The following is a 13362-nucleotide window of genomic DNA, read 5'->3' as shown; positions in this document are numbered from 1 at the left end:
TGGAATGATGGATGAGCAGATTTCACCACTTGGCATGCCCAGGCTGCTATTTGTCCACGCCTCCTGTGCCTTCATGGCATGGCTCCTCTGGCTGAGACGCCCCTAACCGTGGGACCTAAGAGACAGGCTCTTGAGCAAGGATCTGCAAGGTAGGTTAATAATCACCAGAAGCCGGTTCCTCACTTTGGAGATATTTGCCTTGCTCAGTGTTTCGTACTGTCATTCCGCAAGAGCTGGATAAAATACCTTGTTTTGTTTATGCAAGAAAGTCAACGAACGCACTAAACATCCGAGAGTTGTCCACCATGAGGCAGGACAGAAAGCGCACGGCCTGCGGCCTACCCCGCTCCCGTTCCCGGCTGGAGGAAAACCAGCGACCGCGTCTGTGAAGTACTCCTGGGGTCAGTTCCTAGAGGGGTTTCGCACTGTACCCCCGTTAAGCCCAAGCGGTGTGCCGAGCGAACGGAAACAGGATTAACATCTTCATAATTTTCCCAGGCTTCATTCCCATCCACCCCTTTCCCATAAAGGACAATAACCAAAATGAAAAGTTTAAAATTTAATAAGAAGGTTTCACTTGAGATAATTATAGAGATTCTCGTAGGATTTCAGAACCCTCTTTATTATCAGAACTGGTTTGAAGATTTGATTTCCATTTTGTCTGGGCAATTTACAGCCTGAGTACGCGGTCCAGGATCCCTGCTGTCGGGGATGGGAGGAAGCCTTGGGGTCACGGCGGCCTCCCGTAGGCATAGGTCGAGCCCTCAGGGTCAGCCCTGTCAAGGAACAGGGAGCAAAAGGTGAAGTCTTTAATCTGGCAAAGAGTGTCTACAAAATCCTACAGCAAAGATCATATTTAATGTTGAAGTAGGGAAAGCTTTCCCGCGGGAGCTGTGGGAAGTGGAATTCTTGGTCAAGCAGGATCATCCACTGCCTGTGCGGGGACTGTAGTGACTGTGTGCTTCCTCTCCAGGAGGCAAATTCAACGAGGATGTGTGAAGCAGCTACTCCATGCTTAGACCTTTAAAAGCTACAAAGATAAATAAGACATGGGTCTTGCCCTGGGAGAGCTGATGTGTCATTGGGTGGGGCAGGGAGACCCAAACTGAATGTAATACCTCGTGGTCAGTGTGCATCAGCAACGTGAAAGTACTCAACGCACCATGGGACCAGATCTCTCAAAATACGCGTCACACACACTTAAATACATATACACAAATATATGCACACATACATATTTCTTCCTTAGAAAGTTTGGGAAATAATTATTGTATCTAGTACACGGGGTTATTGAGTAATATTCATTCATTTGTTCACTCATTCATTCATGTATTCACTTGTTTCAAACATTTATTGTGTTTTCCTGTATGCCAGGCATCATGCTAGGTCTTGGGGCTACGAAGATCATTTTGAATTGGCTCCTTTTGTCAAGGAGCTCAGTGCTGCATATTAGAAAGTAGGTTGAAGGGCTTGAACGCTAAGTAGAAATCCAAACATAATTCTGTCAACGAAAAGGCTCCGTGAAGATTTGGTTGCTTTTATTTTATAACAGGGGAGTGAATGCTATGGTAAGATCTTTGGAAAGAGGTTGGGTTGGACTGGGGGAAAGACTGATATAAAGGAGAAGCAAGCGTCCGTGTGGATGTTCTGGGCTTGAGCTAGGGTAGGCAAATTAGATCTGGAGGGAATTTTGGAAATAAAATAAAGAGAAAATAGGGCATAGCTGAAGACTTCTTAATAGCAGCTAAAAACAAAACAAAACAAAACAAAAAACCCTAACACTGGCTATGTAAGAAGAAAAGGTGTTATTGGGGGGATTTTATTAGACTAGTCTGGATAATCATCGTGAAGCTTGAGAATCAGATTTGGAAGGTGTGCGGCAAAGGTACCTCTGGCCAGCCAGGGTAGGGAGGGCCTCCTCCATCTTTAGAAGTAAAACGTGTCCCAAATGTAGGGGCACTACTGTTGCCACTTGGCATGACTCCCTGTGAACCTGCTACCCCGAGTCTGTGTTCTGTGCCATCGGCGTTAAACTTATTAGGGCTCAGAATTCTGGGTGTCAAGCCTGAGGGTACAGGGAGAGGGGAGGGGAGTATGTGCCAGTAGTTCTGGTAGTTTTCCCAACTCCAAGGGGAGATTTGCACATTGAATCACCTCCTGATGACAATGGTTCATTCCAAGGATAGTAAGTCTTTATCGACAGGACTTGAAGATCAAGGGATCTAGATTTATTGACAGAGTGAACGATGATGCGATCATTGTCAGTGGGACACTGAACCCAAAGGGATGCAATAGTGAGTCGGTGTCAGATTGAGTTTGTGATTCCTTCCAGAGAGCTGAATAAAAGCCTAGAGGCTGGATTTTGTGATCTGAATATCAGGGCCAGAGGTCCGGAACTAAGGCTACAGACTGTGGGTTTCCTTATCTGGCCGTACTACCCTCCCTCTGCCGTTAAGGTCTGTCCGGAGCCAGAACCCCTTCGAAGAATTCTTCTCATCCCTACTTTGTGCTTCCATTATCTCCCCCTCCTTGGTATTCCTGTATTTCATTCCTTTCTCTGGTCTTTCAAAATGGTATTTTGTCCCAGTGGGGAGGGAGTTAATCTTCAATTGCCCAATCTCAACCCTGATAATTCAGAGGAAAGAATATGTCAGGAATGTCCCCGTATACACCCTACACTCAACACCTTTTCTCCTTGCCAAATTAATCCCTTTTGGGTGTGCTAACCAGTGATTCCACACATACTTAAGAGATCAGTGGCCACAAGGCAAGTCTGTTAAAGTTCAAGATCTTCCAGCTCTTGAGTAGATGCCAGTTGGAAGACCAGGGAGCAGGGGAGAGGCTCCCACATCTACAATCTGACCTACGGCTCTCCCATTACTCGGCCCGGCAGCGCCCTCGGCCTCATCCTCCCCTCCCACAAGGCCTGGGATGCTGCACTTCCTGCCACCCCATCCATCCATCCACGGAAGCTTGTGTGCAGAGATCTCCAGACTGAGATATAGAACAACTAACGAGGGAGTGGAAGGGGAAAGGGGATAGAGGAGGGGCAAAACTGGGGTGGCTTTGGGGCCTTTTCCCCTTTTTAACCAGAACGATTCTGATTTTATCTCTTTTGTAACTTAGACTTCCATATAAAATTTCCTTTGAGGATGGAGTCTGACATTAAAAAAAGTTTACAAACCATTGCTTACAACTGGCAATTCTTAAAACTTTTGTGGTGTCAGGACACCTTTGCACTTCTAAAAATTATTGGGGACCTTGAAGGGCATTTATTCATAAAGATTTTACCTACTAATATTTACCATATTTGAAATCAACACAGAATATTTTATTTATTTGCTAATTTTTAAAAAATAACAATTAAAACCCATTACAGGATAACATAAATATCATATTTTTGTTAAAAATAACTATGTTCTCCAAAACCAAAATAATGAGTGAGAAGAGAGACAGTATTTTACAGTTTTGCAAATCTCTTTAATGTCTGGCTTAGTAGAAGACAGATGGGTTCTCATATCTGCTTCTGCACTAAATCTGTTATGTTGTTTGGTTGAAGTATATACTTTAAAAAAAGCAGATCTCATGGAGATATATAGTTGGAAGAAGGAGGAGTGGTTTAATCGTCTTTCTAGATAATTGTGGCTACTCCTTATTGACACTACACTGATACTCGACAATTAACAGTTTCTCAAATGTTTATTGTAACACGGAACCAAAACTCATGAATAAACATTTTTAACTCTACGACCTTAAAACATATTGATCTATCTTGCACTTGGCATGGATCTCTAACCCATGCATAACTTTGTAACACCGTGCATAAGTCACCTGAGAAATATTGGTTTGCTGAACTATGTTGTTTTTCAAATTGATAAACAGTTCATTTTACAATCTCAGAAAACTGTATTTGATAATCTTACCACCAATCTCATCAGAAAAAAAATCTCTAAATATTGGGAAGCTGTCAAACCGGCAGTGGTGGATACAAGTTTTCAAAATTCCAATTTTTGCTCAAAAGCATTAATTTTATTAACAAATCGGCTATTTTCTCTGAAGTGATAGGCTCACTTTCTGTTCCAAAAAATGTTTGCAAGATAGCCTATTTCTGGATAACCATAGTTCGCCTATCAGTTGTTGTTTCAAGGCAAAAGGTATTTCGTGGACAAAGTATCTAGTTCAGTTTGCAGCTCAGGCAATCACACAAGTGCTTTTCCTGAGGGCAACTGTCACACACACTTCCTCAGGCAGCTTAGAAGTGCTTTCTGTGTATTTAACATTTCATCACATAGAATACGAAAAAAGGCATGTACTGAGGGTAGAGATTTAATACCGTGAACACACATTTTATCCCTCAAGATATTCATGAGTGAAACGGGTTTATTATTATTACTACGAGTGGCAGGGCATCGAGGCATATAATGACCACGGGTTTGGTGACGTGACCTTGATCCAACTAAGGCATCACTAGTTCTACTTTTAGCATCAGTGAAAATGTCCCTAGAGTGAAAAAGGTAAGTACCGTGTTAGTGTTATTACGAAAATACACACATATACATATTTACACGTGTATTACACACTCGTACGTACACAGCACACGCACATGCACACGCACACTGCCTTACAGTGTTGGTGCCACTGGTTGTTGCTTAATTAGTGTTATTCAGATACTCGTGAAAAGTGAAGAAATGATCATTCCATTTATACTTGGTCAAAAGAAGACTTTTCCTTGGCTTCTGAGGCTACAGGGGTGAAGTCGGTTTCTCCACTGAGTTCCTGGCCGCGTATACTGTGTATACAAGCGACTTGCCGTTCTGGAGGCGGCCTTGGTTAGCTTCTCAGGTGCCCATGCCCATGCAGAAGAGGATGCTGGTTCTGCAGAGGCTCCTTGGCCAGGAAGTGGCCTCGGATAATCGCCGGCGAGAGCTCCCACGCATCTGCATGCCCTTCAGGGCTCCCTGATGTTCCACATAGACGTGGCTCCTTCCTCTTTGGAACACGGCTAATTCCATTCACTTCTGACCCCCGTGAGAAGATTTTGAAATCTCCTCCTGACAGGTGCTAAGTAAAGGAATTATTTCACTTAACTGGTTTATGGATTGGATTGAGTAATTGATTTTATGGCTTGTAGTAAATTCACTTCTTACTTTGTAAAGTAAAAGACTCTAAGCAGTTCATATAAAGCCGAATGTGGGAAAATATCCTCATAGAACTTAGTAGACATGAAATACCTTTGTGAAAAATATGAGGATTTCAACAAGCCGCACTCCTTTGCTGCCTCAAACTTTACTTATCTCTGGTTCCTAGTGGGCTTGTCCAGGCATCACCACTAATCTTTTGTCAGAAAAGCCCCCCGGTTATGTGAAATCATTTCTCATTGATGTACTGCACTGACAACACCATCCATCACGGTTAGGTGGGAGGTGGAGAACTGAGATCTTGAACTGTGAAGAAATGAACAATTAAAACCAATGGGTGTTTTTCCTTAGCCCGCAATGAAAACCTGAAAATTGTTACTTACGATCAAATAAGACCCACTCTCGTTTTTGGCAGTGCTATTGTAGACAGGAACATCGCAAAATTGCATCCATTGTGCTATGTAGGTTTTTTTTTTTTTTTAATTTTTAAGTCTTTGTTTCAATTCCAGTTAGTTAACATACATTATAGTACTAGTTCCAGGTGTACAATATAGTGATTCAACACTTCGTGCAACACGGGGGCTCATCACGTCAAGAGCATTCCTTGATTCCCATCACATATTCACCCTCCCCCTGGCCCCCCTCCCCTCTGGGAACCACCAGTTTGTTCTCCATAGTTTCTTGCTTTGCCTCCCTGTCCCTTTTCCCCCCCCTATGCTCCTTTGTTCTGTTTCTTAAATTCTAGAAATGAACTCACAACTTTATGGTCAATTAATCTTTGACAAAGCAGGAAAGAACATCCAATGAAAAAAAAGTCATTTCAACAAATGGTCCTGGGAAAACAGGACAGCGACATGCAGAAGAATGAAACTGGACGACTTCCTTACAGCATACACAAAGATAAATTCAAAATGGATTAAAGACCTCAATGTGAGACAGGAAACCATTAAAATCCTAGAGGAGGAGGCAGGCGGCAAGCTCTGTGACATGGGCTGTAGCAATTTCCTCCTAGATATGATAGTTTAACTTGGATTGATTCTCTGCACCAGCTTTGAGCTTTGCCTTGGAGGAGTGGGTGCACAGTCCAGGGAGAGCGGGCGTGCTGAGATAGCCAAAGCTCATTTCTTAATACTAATCATAAAACAATATTTAGTTTAAATTTCTGCCTTGAATGTAGTGTGTGGAGAGAAATGGCAGTAATCAGACCCCTTTCCCACGGTACTTCCTGAAGATGACCTTGTCAGAGATTTGGTCATTACCATGGCAGCTGAGGTCAAAGAGTAAATTCCACTTGTGCAACTTGAGACCCAGCTTGCTCTGGGATTTAAGCTACTTTGAGGCCCCAGGGGCCAGGTTTCCATAGGCTTTGAGGAAAGCTGCCTGTTTGCATAATGTTCAGGTGCCCCCTGCTTATTGAATATGCACAACTTCCATTTGTTCATGCAGATTTGGTAATTGTCTATTTAATCACCTATTTGCATGCACAATTACTCAGTTTGGGCACATCCACACACATTTGCATATGTATGTCTTGACTTGGGCTCCTGCAAAATGACTGCACCTGCAAACTGCAGCCGGATGGACGCATTTAAAACCCCTTAGGGTTCAGCCCTGTCCCACAAGGGGAAGAGGGGCCAAATGGGCTCCAAGTCCAATTATTGAGCTCTAATTGTATGTGTAATGAAATCGATTTGTTCTTTGACGCCGCAAAAAGAAAAAAGATAGAGAGTATATTGATTGTTCTCCAATAGGAGGGAAAGCAGTAAGTTAAAAACTTTTATAAGAAAATAAAGGAAGAAGAACTGAACAATGAATATTGTAAGATAGAAAGAACAATATCGAGTTGAATCTTCTTCCCAAACACCCTGTCAATACAACATCTGTTACATTTGATATTTAAAAGAACAGAATTTCTGAAACTCCAGGCCTGAAGGCACAACCGAAGTAGTGGACATCTTTGATGGAAAATGAAGCAAGGGACACAGGTGCAAGGCTTTATGGAGTTCTTCTTCATCCACCAATAACAAAGAAATCACCTTGAGGTCTTGTGCATGAGATTGCTTTCTCTGCTCATAGGAAAGTTCAACTCAGCTCTCTCGTGCTTATTAAATGACTTTTAACTGTCATCAGAGAACATTCCCAGGTGAATATGGGGGAAACCAATGTGGGCAGAGAATGGAGGGGAACATAACTTTCTTGCTATGATGCATAGGAACTTCTAGGCCACTATGAAAATGCAGTTTCTCCAGCTTTCGTTTGAACGTCCCATCTGGACGATTGTTTACAATTCAGATTATTAAGCCATCCTAGAGACTGATTCAATAGGTGTGGGTCTGGACCCAAGAATCTGCATTTTATCCAATATTCCGGGGGATTCTAATGCATGTGGGTTTGGAACACCTCTTGGAAACCCTGACTACTGTGGCTTTCAAGGAAACTGGTGTGTGTGTGTGTGTGTGTGTTTTGTCCAAAACCACAAAAAGCTCTGCTGATTATAAGAAGCCAGCGCTTGGACTGTTGGGTAACAAATGGACACTGCAGAGCTGGTTTACAGGGAGGTCTGTAGGAGTGACCAGATTTAGCTCAGTACTGTGATTTTTTTTTTCAGTACTGCGATTAATGCAAGTCTGTCGTCTGTCGTAGCAAGCCCTACCTCCACAGGTATTAGACCCGCCTTTCTTAGGGCCCAGGAAATAGAGAAGCTCTAGTTCAGCCCCAGCAAAGGTCAACTCTCCCCAGGGACAAGTCCCAGACACAAGGTCAGGCTAAATGCCACGTAGAGACACTCCTAGGTCTTGAGGGTTTGTTTCTGTTGTTGTTGTAAACATATTCATTAATTTTAACATATTCATTAATTTTTCCAGTGTTTCTCTAAATTTTTTTCTTAACAAGTCCAGAGTATTTTAATTCTGTCATTTGCCACCTGATATTTTTCTTCAGTATTTTCCAACATCATCCAAATCCTTTCCACATAGCTTCATTTGCATAATATTCTATCTTATGAACGTGTTGTAATTTACTTTATTACTTGCTGTTTTTGATTTTAAACATACTGCTCATCTCCACTTTTTGAAAAATACAAATAGCACTACAATGCACATTGCTGTACATTTAAAAACTTTATTCTAAAATATTTCTTTAAGACAGGTTGTTCGAAGAAGGACATTGTTGCAGAGGGTAAATTATTATTAATTGGTTTTTATCTTAGGAGCAGCTATGCAATAAAATGAATTTTGTTCCCAAAAAGAGTCTATTTTATTTTGATTCATTTTTTGAAGGTGATACATTTTAAAAGGTCCTGGGTCTGATTTGTTACAGTGGCTGTGATAACCAGGAAGCGTCATTTTTCCAGAATTTCTTTAATGCTAAGAATTGCAAAAGAGAAGGATGGCGAGGTGTTGATTCTGTTTGAGGGGTCTTCCAGATAAATTCATTGATTCAGTTTCTAGAAAGGGATGGAAGCAACTTGATCGATTATCTCATTTAATGCTCACAAAACACCTGCAAGATGGGCACTAACTTCCACGGGTATTTCCATGTTGCAGATATGGAAAATAAGGCTTAAGAGGTTAAGGCAGATGCCCAGCTTCACAGAACTAAGCTGAAAGACGCAGAATTTGAACTCCGGTCTTTCTCATCTGATTCTCAACATTGTCCTCGCTGCTTCCCAGCAGGCTGGGAAATTGACATCTTCATCCGTCCTCTCTCCTGGGGATGTTCTCCCAGAGGAAGGGCTGCCATTAGTTCCTCCTTCTACCACTGACCTTGAAAACCATCTATCTCTTCCAGTAATTACTTGGATGAAAATGGTGAACCCAGCTGCTTCCCTGGTGATTCTTTAGCTCAGCCTCATAAAAGCTGCCTTTGTAGACGCTGCTGCTTGTCTCTTTCTTTTACTTGATAATTCCCAAGGGCAAGATTACCTACGACCAGCTGCTCCTCTCTACATGCAAAGGGACTACGGAAAATCAAATGCTGATTAAATCTACACATTGTCTTTCCCATTCCCCTCCAGTGAACACCAAGAAAAATCACTGGCGTCATAAGACATTGGCTTCAAACATTCTGGGAAACCCCAACAGGATTATTAAACTGATGAAAACAAGGAACAACAGAATCGTTCCTTTTAATCTACACGGAGACTGTGTCCAATATTTCTCTACATTCTTCCTCCACCCGGGAGCTTTTTGTTTAAAATTTAGCAGTCATAGACGCGCTCACGAGAGACGAGGTATCCTTCGGAGTCAGGCTGCCCATTAGAAACACTTGCTCAGAAATTCTCCCCCTCCCAGGATATTAGGAGAGTTTTCAGGATCCCTTGTTTATTATATATAAATTGAGAATTCCCTGCCTAGATACCCCTTTTACTAATTAATTGTTGGCAATAGCCGCATATTACAAATGCCATACAAATAGACCTTGCTTTCCAGTTGTTTTTGAGACATATGTCTTCTTGCTCGTTGCAAAGAATCACAGGAGAGCATTTTATTTTATTTTTTCCACAGGAGAGCATTTTAAAGAGAATGCTTAACTTTCCCTAAGAGGTGCTTGTGCTGCGAATCAATCTCTATGTTATAATAAGATGTTAAAATGGGGCTCCTCCAGACTTAATATGTACAGACACGACCATGTGAGAACTATTAGATACCAAATACGCAGGACCCCAAATGCAGAATTTTTGAAGGATATTGTGGAGGACCAATTCTCTAGCTCTTCGGTCCTTGTAGGACCAAGAATACATAAATAAGAATTGGAGGGGGGTGGGGTGGGGAAAGGAATCAGAAAGGGGAGAGAAATGGTGCAACCACTTTGGAAAACAATTTGGCAGTTTCCTCGTGAGTTAAATATAAATTTGCCATATGTCCCAGCAATTCCACCCTTAGAAATCTACCAAGAAAAATGAAAACATATGTCCACACAAAGCCCTGTGCACAAATGTCGATAGCAGCTCACAGCCAAGCCTGGAGACAAGCAAAATGACCCAGGGAATGAATAAATAGACGGTGGCACATCTGTACAATAGAATACTATCTGACAATAAAAGAAAGAATACTGAAACATGCTGTAACTTGGATAAACCTCAAAAATACTACACTAAGTGAAAGAAGCAAAAGACCACATGTTGTATCATTCCATTGGTATGAAATGTCCAGAAAAAAATGAGACAGGAGGTAGATTAGTGGTTGCCGAGGCCTCCGTGTGGGAACAGGGAGTGATTGGAAAAGGATCTTTTTGGGGTGATGAAAATGACCCATTTTAACATCTTCTTAGAATATAGAGATTGGTTCTCAGTACAAACACCTCTTGGGAAAAGTTAAGCACTCCTTAAAAATCTGATGGCATGTAAATGAAACTTTAATAAAGCTGCTTTTAAGAATGGAGGAAGTAGAAGAGAATTTCCATAGGCCCGCACTGTCCAGGGTGATAATCACCGGCCACGGGTGGCTGGGCCAAATCGAGGTGTGCTTATATTGTAAAATACATGCTAGGTTTCAAAGAGTTAGCATGGGGGGAAAAGATTATAAATCACCTCAGTAATAAATTGTACACATTGGTTACATATTGAAATGATAATGTATGAGATATATGGAGTTAAATAAAATATATTATTACCATTATTTCAATCCTTTTTTGTTGTTGTTGTTTATTTTATTTTACGTGTGGCTGCTAGAAAATTAAAATGATCTGTGCAGTTCCCTTTGCATTGCTGTCAAACTGTGCTGCCCTAGAAAGCTGTCGTCCCCGCCCCCCGCCCCTGTCCCCTGGCAGGAGAATGGAGTCTGCTATAGTCTCATCCCAAACCTAGGGAGGATGTTCTGCAAGTGGAACTTTCAGGTCATCGGTAGGGGGTCACTGCAGTCAAAAGAATGTGGCCCGTGGCCCCAGCCTGGATGCTAAAGCAGCCTGGATAGAAGCAGCAGACTAAGGGGCTCTGCATGTCGACTAGCGAGGGCTTGTGGGGAGCAACAAGTGTTCCAGCGCGTCTGAGCCAGATGTGGGTCACACGAGAGGAGGAACCATCCTGGAGCTGGCAAGAGCACCCCAGAGCCGACTGTGAGCAAGGAGGACCAAGGAGGGCAGGTCGAGAGACGCTAGCTGAAGGGAGATGCTCATTGCCCACATCTTGAAAACTGAAAGCCAAGTAAGAATGAGCTGGGTTCTAATTCTAATTCTCAACTTCTGTTTATTCAATGACACTACAGTAACCGTCTCTTCAAAAACAAGGCTGCTTCCGTGCAGACGTCCAGGAGGAGCCGTTCACATCCGGGCCTAGTGAGGCGGCCAGCCAGCCGGAAGGCCAGAGAAGCTCACGGGTGCTCAGCAGGGTCTTCTTCTTTTTTTTTTTTTTTTTTTAGATTTTATTTATTTATTCATGACAGATACAGAGAGAGAGAGAGAGAGAGAGTCAGAGACCCAGGCAGAGGGAGAAGCAGGCTCCATGCAGGGAGCCCGACGTGGGACTCTATCCCGGGTCTCCAGGATCACGCCCCGTGCTGACGGTGGCACTAAATCGCTGGGCCACCGGGGCTGCCCATCAGCAGGGTCTTCTTTAAGGGCGAGCCATCACCCCGGGAGTTGGAGGCCAGCTCACAAAGCCACCAGATGGCACGAGAATTCTCTGGTCCCGGTGGCGCCCACAGTCTCTCCCATGGAGCACTCAGGATAGCTAGCACGAGCGGGGATGGAAGGAAAGAGAAGCTGGGAGAGAAGTAGATGCAGGGCTACTGCTGCCTCCTTTTCTCACGTCGGACTTGTAGCCTACAGCTGACCGGGGCTGGAGGTGGGAAAGGACCGGACCCTGAGTGGGCTGCTGGCCCTGGATGGATGCACTGGGCTAGAGCCTACTTTCGGATTTAAGAACTCATTTATGACCGAGAGGCCATATGATTGTGATTTAGATAAAAGGCAGGAAAAAAGTCATGGGCTTCTCTGAGTTTTCATCAATAAAATGTAAATAAATTTAAAGTGACAATGACAGAAGAGCCGAGTTCTGATTATACGTCAAGTTGGCTTGTTCAACGTAACGATTACACTGTAATAACCCGTCTCTTCAAAGGCAGGGCTGTCACAGACAGAGTTTCCGTGAATGACATCTCCTGGAATTCATAGGGAAGAACCTGTGTGCCCCGTGTGGCGGCCCAGTTCAGAACTGAGCCCCACGAGGATGGGTATGGCGGGGAGTTGCGCCAACCTGGCTTGAAATTTCTTTAAACGAGAAAATTTGTAAAGGTACCGAGTCTAAGTTTCAGTCTCAGGCTAATCCTACTTCCCAGGCATGTGCTCCTCATTCTACAAGGGGGTAGAGGGGCAAACTCAGCAAGTCTCGAAAATTATTCTCGGGATCCCTGGGTGGCGCAGCGGTTTGGCGCCTGCCTTTGGCCCAGGGCACGATCCTGGAGACCCAGGATCAAGTCCCACATCAGGCTCCCGGTGCATGGAGCCTGCTCCTCCCTCTGCCTGTGTCTCTGCCTCTCTCTCTCTCTGTGACTATCATAAATAAATAAAAATTAAAAAAAAAAAAAAAAAAAGGAAATTATTCTCTTTTGTGAAATAGGATCCCTTGTTCCAAGGCCTGCAGGGCTTACAGTGACTTCTAAAATCAACAATGCTATCACCGTGATCAATAATGCTATCAGTGCCTCATTGATTGTTGCTAAGTGAGTGTCAGAGACCAGGAAAATGAAACGTACCCTACACACATGCCCTTTGGTACTCCGGCGCTGGGTTCCCAGTGGACGCCGCTTAAGTGAAATCGGATACAAAGTGTTAGGCCTACAGCACCAAGCAAATTAGCTGTGAGCACTGTCTAATATTTATCATGAGTCCAGGTATCTGGAAAATATAGTTTTTCGGATTTTTAATACCGTGTAGTAAGTTATTACACAACAAAGTCGTACTTGCTATTTCTGAATATTCTCTTAGGCACGACGTTAATACAAAAATACGATAAACAGGTAATACCCTGTATTAAAAATGTCCCCTAGGCATGCATATTTTTAGCTCCTCCCGTAACTTTAGATTTTCATGCCTGTGTTCTCTTAATTGATTGCTCAGCTCTGTTTTTTTTTTTTTTTTTTTTATCTTGCAAATTGTATTTGATTTTCCTTTTGAGTGCTGGCCGAGCTCTACCTTGTTCACATGTAATGCCTGAGTGATCTTATCAAGATGATAAGAATCTCTAGATGACAACATAGTGGTCATGGCTCAGATGGCAAGTCTCTGT

At 43.0% G+C, this 13362-nt stretch overlaps 1 long non-coding RNA gene across 1 annotated transcript in view; it reads right to left on the bottom strand.

Moving 5' to 3' along the window:
* Window positions 1–620: 620 nt before the first annotated feature.
* The window catches only part of LOC111091083, a 116457-nt gene continuing 103715 nt past the window's right edge, over window positions 621–13362 (bottom strand). Inside the window, exon 4 of the long non-coding RNA XR_005373845.1 lies at window positions 621–776. This is a non-coding gene — a long non-coding RNA (uncharacterized LOC111091083). The remainder of the gene's footprint in view (window positions 777–13362) is intronic.

Source organism: Canis lupus, chromosome 19 (assembly GCF_011100685.1).
Source record: "Canis lupus familiaris isolate Mischka breed German Shepherd chromosome 19, alternate assembly UU_Cfam_GSD_1.0, whole genome shotgun sequence".
Taxonomy (NCBI): Eukaryota; Metazoa; Chordata; class Mammalia; order Carnivora; family Canidae; genus Canis; species Canis lupus.
This window is presented reverse-complemented; position numbering and strand designations above follow the sequence as displayed.